Here is a 10,035-nt window from a genome sequence, read left to right as displayed (position 1 = left end):
AGCAAGAGGGTAATTATTCCATACAAACTTTATTGGATCACACATTGGGTGGAGGAAACAAACAGGTGATGACATTGGTTGTGACAGTTGATGGATGGTTGAATGATGTAAATGAAAGTCTTTGTGTCACAGATGTGATGGTTGACAGTCCAGTGGAGCACACACCTCTAAATAATGGTGGAGTATGGAAAGCAGGTTGGTAACGCTGAAGAGAACAACAAAATTGGAAAAAGTACACTGGAGATCATACACAGATGATCCTTGTTTAAGGCCAGATGCTGAGGGAACTGAAGAAGATGGGGATCAGGTGAGGTTAGGAACATGAGGGATGATGGGAAATGTAGTGTTTAAGGTGACTGTAGTTCGTGACACACTGATTCCCACCTTTTAACTTCAGGAATAATCATATTAATGATTTTAACAAGCAGTCAACTGATGAATTTAAACTGCGGCAAATCCCCACAATCTAATGTGTTCTTAAACAAACAGATATCACACAGGGGACGGCAAATTTATGGCTGATGGAGTGGAATCCATCAAGATCAGGGAAATGTGTAATTAAAGCGAGGTTATGAGAGATGGACTCGAGTTCCCCTCCCTCGCTCCCCTTCCTTCCTTCCTCCTGCTGTCTTATTAATCTCCACTGTCGGTCTGTTGTTCTGATTATGGATGTCATACAGCAATAAAGCGAGTCGAGATCAATAATCCTGAAATTAAAAAATGAAAGTGAATTTCCCCAGCAGGCCACACTGCTGCGGTTACGGTGCATGAATATTCACGTAGAGCAAACCGAAGTAAAATACACACGGAAAGCTGATCATTTCCTGCAGGCAGGTGGCAGGAACCTGGAGGCATCATTACATACTTGTAAACATAGAGGAAAATAATCATCAGATCCATTACAAGGTTCTGTCTGGTACTATTTTCATGTGTGCTTGTTTTATATGTTTCTGATATTTTACACCTTTTTTCTATTCTATTCTATTCTAGCCTGACTTCATCATACTCATATTCAAGAAAGAATATGAGTCTGAAACTCCTCCATTGGGCTTTGATTATGAGGCGTGTCATAACCGAACCAGGACAAAAAAAAAAAAAAAACCTCTGCACTCAATTGGATAGTCGGTAGACCTACCAACCAATCAGAGCAACGCATAAGTCAACTCCTTTGCATAGCGCAGTTTTCAAATACAGAACGTAGCCTAACTTTATTTATTTAAACAAGTGTTATTCTTTTACTTACTTCTCCATGAGTGCCACCAAAGGAGAAACCACAACGACCACAGGCTTTTCATTACGTCCCATCTTCTTAACGACCGTCAGATTCAGCTGATAAGTTACACTTTTCCCGAATCATGTAGTAAGGACGCCAAAAATATCTGTCCGATCGACAAATGCCTTGATTGCAGTTCTCTGTTTGTCTATTAAAATGAATGCGCTGTCGATTTTTTTTTACAAAAGACGCGACAGCGGAATCTATACATCTCAATTCTCCAGCTGCAGTCATCTTTGACAAGCGCTCTTTGATGACGTGAGGATTACGTTACTGAAGACAATCATCGTATAAAGCCCGCCCTGGCAATTTGATTGGCCCGATGATTTCTGAACCGATCATAATTACTCCTCAATGGATCGAGTCCAGACCGAACTTCCCGTCCAAAAAATGTTGTGGGCGGAGTTCGGGCTGGCATCCAGGCTAATTCTATTCTATTCTATTCTATTCTATTCTATTCTATTCTATTCTACTCGGATTCATCAAATATTGTAATAGGTATATTGTCATACTGTTTTTATTACCTTATTTATTTATTTAATGCCCAGAATCTAAAAGAATAGGACAGATTTGCTAGACAAAACTTGTAATGTATTAATTGTGCATGTCCTCTCACAAGAAACTTGTGCTGATATAAAAAGGTCAGCAAAGGTCTCTGTAGACACTCTTGCTTTTCTACTCATCTTCTGTGAAAGACAGAGATTACAATGATTCATCATTGTCAAGGATTCCCTCCTCCAGACTTCACATCCCGTGGTATCCGTACGGATATCTAGCCTGCTACTGCACCGCACTCCCCTTTCCCCGGAGATGGACATCATCCCCCCGTTTCCTCTCCGAGACCTCTGCAAATCGATGGAAAATTAATTTGCAGGCATCAGTAGAGAGATGACATGCTAGAAAGTTCTTTACCTCACGCTGACAGCCCGCTTTGTCTAAACACAACAAGTTATGTTTGGTTTAGGAGAGGGCGGGTCCATCGGTATGAGTTCCCATCAGTAATTGCACTGATTTATCTGTACTGTCCCGCCCACCTGTTCATGCCCTGCACGTGAGCGCGTCTTCCAACATGTGCTATGTAGAAAGATGTCACGCTCATACTTCCATTTTTAATGCAGTACATATTGTGCTAACTCATGTTTGATTTCTACAATACAATACACATTTAAAGATGGCATGAAACGGAAATTGGCATGATGGATAAATGCACTTTTTGGGCCTCAAAATCTCCATTCACTGCCGTTCTAAAGCTTGAAAGAGCTAAGACATTTTTTAATATAACTCTGACTGCATTCGTCTGAAAGAAAAAAAAGTCATATACACCTAGGATGGCTTGAGGGTGAGTATATCATAGGGACGTTTTCATTTTTGGGAGAACTATCCCTTTAAAGCCAAATTATACTTCGAGTTTTACTCGTATGTGAGGGTCCGAGTACAGTGCATGTGATACGAATTTCGGCACCAGAATATCTGATTCTGATTCTAACCCTGCATACTTTGTATACATCACTTGAGTTGAATGTAATGATGAAATAGCTGCACCTTTAGTAAAAAGAAATAAGAAAGAAAAGAAAGGCATTTTTACCGATAATAACTTCTAGAGAGAACTTTCAAGGATTCCCTTTGTCATGGAACTTTGCAGAGAATGTGTCGAAAGGCTACGTGTTTGCTTTGAAAAATATTCATAACTTTACTGAGCAATATTGCAAAACGTTCTTTGATTTCGCACACAAATTTGACATGTGACTGGGTTGTATTTAACGGCCAGGCTCTGTGGTGGCATTACACGAGGTGATAATAAGCATTTTGTTTGTGTACCTACTGTACATATCCAAGTGAAACGGCTTCACGAATCAGAAATATTGTAGGGTGGGCCTTGATTTTGTCCTTGGAATTGATTAGATGGTTGTGGTTTGCTATTGGTCAATCTCATATGAGTGACAGGTTTCCCCGCCCTCACGGCAGTAAACACATCGTCAGAAAAGAGATGTCATTACAGAGTGAGGGAAAGTTAAGGGCACACACATTTAAAATAAATAAAATAATAATGTGCATGGATAAATCATTTATAATAAATACTGCAATACTACAAAAAAAAGAAAAAAAGAATTGTGTTCATGAATTTTGAGTTTGTGGTGACTTTAACAATCCTTCTTCCACTGGTCAGCAGCAAACAGACAGTTTATCCTTACTATAATTATTTTATTTTAAAAACATTTTGTATTATTATATATAAACAATATATTTTGTTGGGCTTTGGTCAGGATGCTCAAACCAACAGATCCACAGTGTTAATCATTTTGGGGAAATTAACGTATGAATAGCTTACTTGTAGTCTCTGAATATTGAGCTGCATGTGATTGTATTAATATAGAACAAAAATGACACATCACCTTTAGGGCATTTCACACATGGTTTATCTGTGATGGTGATGTGCTGAGACATCTGGAACATTTCTATTCGTCACCAGCTTGCCTGTGCCATGACTGTGGGAATCACTATTTGATTTCTCTTATTGATTTGACAGATCCTCAGGCCATGGAGAGCAGAGGCAGAGTGATGGCCTTGTGTGTTTTGCTCAACAAGCAAGATTTCAGGCAATTTAGCCAATGCAACAAACACTGAGAAAAATAATTAGGAAAGTTAAGAAGCTTATAGGCCAATGGCAGAAAACTTTCTTCATCCATTTGTCAAGCGCATGATTGTATAAAACCACAGTGATAGATACAGTGTTCAACGGAGCAGGTATCTGCCCTGGAATAAAGTATTTGTCAAAGACTGTTTTTCAGATTTAGAGATAACTAACGAACACACAGCAGAGGTTGCTGTTTTATAGCTTAGGGAGACTAGGGATGTCACGCACTTGTTTTTTGTTTTTGTTTTTTTCTTATTCTGCTCTCTCCCGCTGCTTATGTGTATTTGTTATTATCGGAGCCGGCCAACTCTATCGTGTGGAGCTATGTCTACCGAGGTGTGTAATACATCATACACAGTATCATACAATTATGTCGAATTGCCATAAAGTAGTTTGTGGTTCTCGCTCGTTCTCGCTTCTCACGAGAGTTCCTATTTCCAACTTACCGGGACGTTATGGTGAGTTCAAGTGCTATGGAATATATGATATTTTATGATATGAACCGGTATTTTCAAGTGCTTTTGTTGTCGTAATGTGGTAAAAAGATGGAGATCCATACCTGTTATTTAGCTAAAACTATTTTAGATTGCTTAAGTTATCTGCTTCAGCAAGAAAATGATTTATCAAAACTCAAACGGTAAATAATATGCTATATATTACATATTTTTACCATTCACGACTCTCGCGTTGCTCTCCACCATTTTGAAAAGGTCATAGGTTATCTCATCTCGGCAACTTGTGCATAAAAATATTCTATGAGCTGCCCAGTGGAAAATGCCACATGCTTTTGGTATTTTCCATAATTACCATTGCACGGGAATGCCAACCCGATCTCACGGGAATTCGTACGAATTTTACGAGGTGGCTAATTCGTAATAATTCGTACGACCTCACTCATACGAAATTTGTGCTAAATTGTACATATTTTACTAATTGGCCAATTTGTAAAATACCCTAAACCTACCAATTCCCTAAACCTACCCATCACGTGGGTAGCAAATCTTAAAGGGGCTATGTGTAGGTTTTTACTTAAAAAAAAAATTAAGATAGAGTCTTCATTTGTACATTTATGAGCCAACTATAATGTAATAGAAAGAATGACACCTTGACTGTCCACCAGGGTTGCCTCTATGAGCCTGTAGGCTCAATTGTCTGTGGAGGAGTTGGGTCCAAATAGGAGTGAAAATTCACAAAATGTGACATCATGCGTGTTCTAGCAGTGGTGTTTCAAATGAACTCTGCAGATGGAAAGAAGCGACCAGCCTCCAGCACAATCAAGATACCCACAGAAACTCCTCATAAGTAAAAAAAAAAAAAAAGAAAGCCTTATCTAGTGCGGCCAACGAGCGTGCGCACCGAGAAAGAGCATGAGACTGGCTGCAGTTTCGCTAATGGCCACTGGTGTCAGCAATGGTAAGAAATTTCAGAACTTCCACAATGCTCCTTTAAAATTTATTATGTTTCAAAATGCATATCAGTAATGTTTTTTTTGTTTTTTTTCTAAGGCACGGGAATATCCAATACATGATTTGGTTTTGTAAGAATGTGTTAAGGAGATATAGCCTTCTCATATTAAAATCTCTGACTTTTGATTGCAACCTTTAGTATTTTGGCAAATCTTAAATTTGAGACTGTTGAGATTTTGAAACTCTCTGAGATTACTGAAGTCTTTTCATTTTCTTCTTTTATTTATGAAAAATACTCCTCAATGTTTGCTACTTTGAACCAAATTCACCTCTCTGAGGTTTAGATGCAGTGCTGTCATATATTACAATAGGGGAAGTGTAGTGTTCCATTGTAGCTCCATCCCTCTGCTGGATACCGTGAGAGAGCTCATTCAGAACTGTATATTCCCCTTTATTTCCTGGGATCAGCTATAAAGAACAAACACTATTAAGCTCCCGATCAATATAGGGGACATCACCTCTGTTATCACACAGCAAAGTAGATTTATGATCCATGCCATCGGAAAATAAATCACATATTCATACTTTAAATTAAAACAGTGAATGATGGTGTTTAGACAGAGAGAGTGGAAAGAAATGGCAGATTAAATATTAGTGCAAGACACAGGAATGAGTATTAAAAAGTATGAGTATGAGTTTTGTGATATTTGGCAATTAAAGGGTATTCCACAGTCCACTAGTATTTTTGCTGAAATACTATAAAATAAGAATGTAATCAATGCTTTTACATTAAGTAGACTGAAACGCAAACAAGGTGAGCAAAATACGTAAAAGGATAGTTCGCCATTAAATGTAAATTCTGACATTATATACACACCAATCCTGTCGTTGTAAACCAGTATGACTTTCTGTCCTCCTTGTAAAATTGAGTAAGGTAATAGAAATATATTTGAAGAGTTCAGATGCAAAAGCCTCTAAGTGCCATTTGAAATTTTCTTCTAAAATGATCATTTTTATCAAGCTTGTATATTTAAGTTCAGTGATTTCACTTAAATGGCAATGATAATTGCCTATTAATTGTTATTTAAGTGAAATTATTGAACTAAAAAAAATCATCATTAAAGAAGAAAATTTCAAATGGCATTTAGAGGCTTTTGCATCTGAACTCTTCATATATATATATATATATATATATATATATATCCTGACCATACTTTAGTGACAAAAATAACCATAAAAGCATGTCTTATATTTCATGTTTTGAAATTCGGTCTGAAAAATGAAGCTGTTATTCAGTAAAGAGCACCCTCTCCATTGAACTGTTAACCAACGCAACCTTTTCGTTCGAATCGTTCAGACCATTTTATGAACTGGAACAACTTGATTCATTGAAAAAAAAAAATTGATTTGGATCTGTTCCTTTAAATGAGTAGTTTGTTCAATTTATGCAATAGCTTGTTGTAGACGACATGCACAAATCAAACACTATTTAAATAATAATCCAATAAAATTATATATAAAAAAGTCCTCCTTTTCAATTTTACTCGAGTAAATGTGTAAATGATAAAGCACAATGTTGTGTTTTGGAATGAAGTGAAGTAAAAGTAAAAGTTTCCCGAAATAAAAATCCTCAGATAAAGTGCAGATACTTGAAAAATAGTCTACTTCGTATACTGTCCACCACTGCATGTGAACAACACTACTTAAATCATTACAATCATTTTCTGAAAAGCAATCGCATCTCATTCAAACAAAACAATTGCATTAATTACTTTTTAGCACATAGTTTAGTTGCAGCTACAATGCACTAATTAACTAAAAAGGCTTTCCCACATTTCCTGGTTTTACTTATTTAGCAGTGATTCTTCTGTATAGATTCGGCCTGAAGTGTCATGCATTACGAGAGCCCATGATGATTGTGCGGGAGAGCAGGAGACACACGGTGGCATCCATCAGCTGTTTGGTACACTGAAAGCCCATGAGAATCTGCCAAGGACACTGTATTGTGCTGTCAGATGAAGGTGATGCATGGATTTGCTAAAGGTTAAACCGAATACTAGATCCAAGCAGGTGCTTTTCTCGTTTCAAATCTCAAATTCATGCTAATCTACAGAGAACAAATCATAATGGAGCAGATAAACCCTGCCGCAGAAAATCAGAACAGCAGTAAAGGACACTTTACACCACAAACTAACCCTGAGCTTGCTTATCAAAAGCAAGGACAAATGGGGCACATGGGGGAAAGGGTTGTGGCAATGCATGCCACATCCAATGGCTGTGATCTAACTTTGAATTTCATTGGCGATGGGATCACATCAGGTGTCTTCAGAAAGGTAATTGGCTTCGTTCAAGGATGGCTGAGCCATTGTGGATCATTTCTTGTAGGGGCTGAGAACTTCTTCTATGAGAGAGAATGGGTCTCGACATGTATGCAGTGCCTGTAGTGACAGATGATGTTGTGTAGGTCAAAGTGTACAATGAAGTGTAGAGCCAACAAATGAACAATGAAATGCAAAGAAAGAAAGTACATCTGGGAGCCTTAATTGAAGTTTAATGGATTGAAAAGCCTTGCTTTGTTCAGGGAACAAGATACTTAACCTGAGAATGCTTTACTTTTGCCAGTCTTCTGAGTGATGCTCTTTTTAGACTGAAATATATTGTCATCCAAATTATGATGTTAACTTATGATGTACCAAAAACAAAATCTAGATATTTAATTTATTATTAAATCATAACTATTTTCCATTTTCCATATTTTCTCTGTGACCCTTAGAGTTAAAAACCCATTAAGACTTACACTCACCTAATGGATTATTAGGAACACCATACTAATACTGTGTTTGACCCCCTTTCGCCTTCAGAACTGCCTTAATTCTACGTGGCATTGATTCAACAAGGTACCGAAAGCATTCTTTAGAAATGTTGGCCCATATTGATTGGATAGCATCTTGCAGTTGATGGAGATTTGTGGGATGCACATCCAGGACACGAAGCTCCCGTTCCACTTCATCCCAAAGATGCTCTATTGGGTTGAGATCTGGTGACTGTGTGGGCCGTTTTAGTACAGTGAACTCATTGTCATGTTCAAGAAACCAATTTGAAATGATTCAAGCTTTGTGACATGGTGCCATTATCCTCCTGGAAGTAGCCATCAGAGGATGGGGATATGGTGGCCATGAAGGGATGGACATGGTCAGAAACAATGCTCAGGTTAGCCTGACTTCGTCATACTCATATTCAAGAGAGAATATGAGTCTGAAACTCCTCCATGGGCTTTGATTATGAGGCGCATCGTAACCCGAACCAGGAAAAAAAACCCCTCTGCACTCAATTGGATAGTCGGTAGACCTACAACCAATTAGATCAACGCAGTAAGTCAACTCCTTTGCATAGCGCAGTTTTCAAATACAGAACGTAGCCTAACTTTATTTATTTTAGAAGTTAAATAACGAGAATTTATTTATTTTAGAAGTTAAATAACGAGTGTTGCTTCTTTTACTTACTTCTCCATGAGTGCCACCAAAGGAGAAACCACAACGACCACAGGCTTTTCATTACGTCCCATCTTCTTAACGACCGTCAGAGTCAGCTGATAAGTTACACTTTTCCCGAATCATGTAGTAAGGACGCCAAAAATATCTTTCCGATCGACAAATGCCTTGATTGCAGTTCTCTGTTTGTCTATTAAAATGAATGCGCTGTCGTTTTATTTTACAAAAGACGCGACAGCGGAATCTATACATCTCAATTCTCCAGCTGCAGTCATCTTTGACAAGCGCTCTTTGATAACGTGAGGATTACGTCCCTGCAGATCATCTGTCCATCATCGTATAAAGCCCGCCCTGGCAATTTGATTGGCCCGGTCATTTTTTACCTGATCATAATTTCTCCTCAATGGAGCGAGTCCAGACCGAACTTCCCGACCAAAAAATGTTGTGGGCGGAGTTCGGGCTGGCATCCAGGCTATGCTCAGGTAGGCTGTGGCATTTAAATGATGGCCAATTTGCAAACATTCATGTTTTTTTAACATTACAGTGGTATGAAGCAGGTTACGATTTCTAAAGAGACAGATATCACACGCGAGTCCCGCGGATATGAAGGAATAAGGACTACCCTCAAGTGCTGGATTACACAGGTCAGTTTATTAGACAAATTAAACTTGTGAGGTAACGCAGCACTGCTTAATTTGGTTTAACATTACACTATCACACCAAACGGTATTTAAATGTGTGTTGAAAGTTATAATGTTATACTATGTGTTAGTTTGTTTGCTATACGAAACGAGCAGTAAGCTAGGTCAACATTAGAATAACATACTGACCATATTCATTTCATCATGTTGGGCTAACGTTAGGCTATATAACATTGATTTGTTTTATGTACATTTGCTCACCTGTGTAATGATGCTGTCAAGTCGTGACTCGTGAAGCTCGGTCAAGTCAAAGTTAGTCGTGGACGTGGAGCTCTCTGCATCTCAAAAAACGCCACGCTGATATTGATCTTCATTTTAGTTCTCCTTGTTTGTCCCAAAGTCTGCTTGGCATGGTCTATGTTTGAATGAAACAAGAACTGCGTGCCTCTACACGTTACGCACTGTCCGTATCTGTTGCCATGGTTACGTCATGGTTATGGCAGTATGAACGGAAACCGAGGATAGCACGGATATTAGGCCTACGTAATTGACATTTTTTTCCGTGACGGCAACTTGTTTAAAATTGGAA

This window comes from Pimephales promelas, chromosome 11, assembly GCF_988280905.1.
Source record: "Pimephales promelas chromosome 11, fPimPro1.hap1.1, whole genome shotgun sequence".
NCBI classification, from domain to species: Eukaryota; Metazoa; Chordata; class Actinopteri; order Cypriniformes; family Leuciscidae; genus Pimephales; species Pimephales promelas.
Note: the sequence above shows the minus strand (reverse complement) of the source record.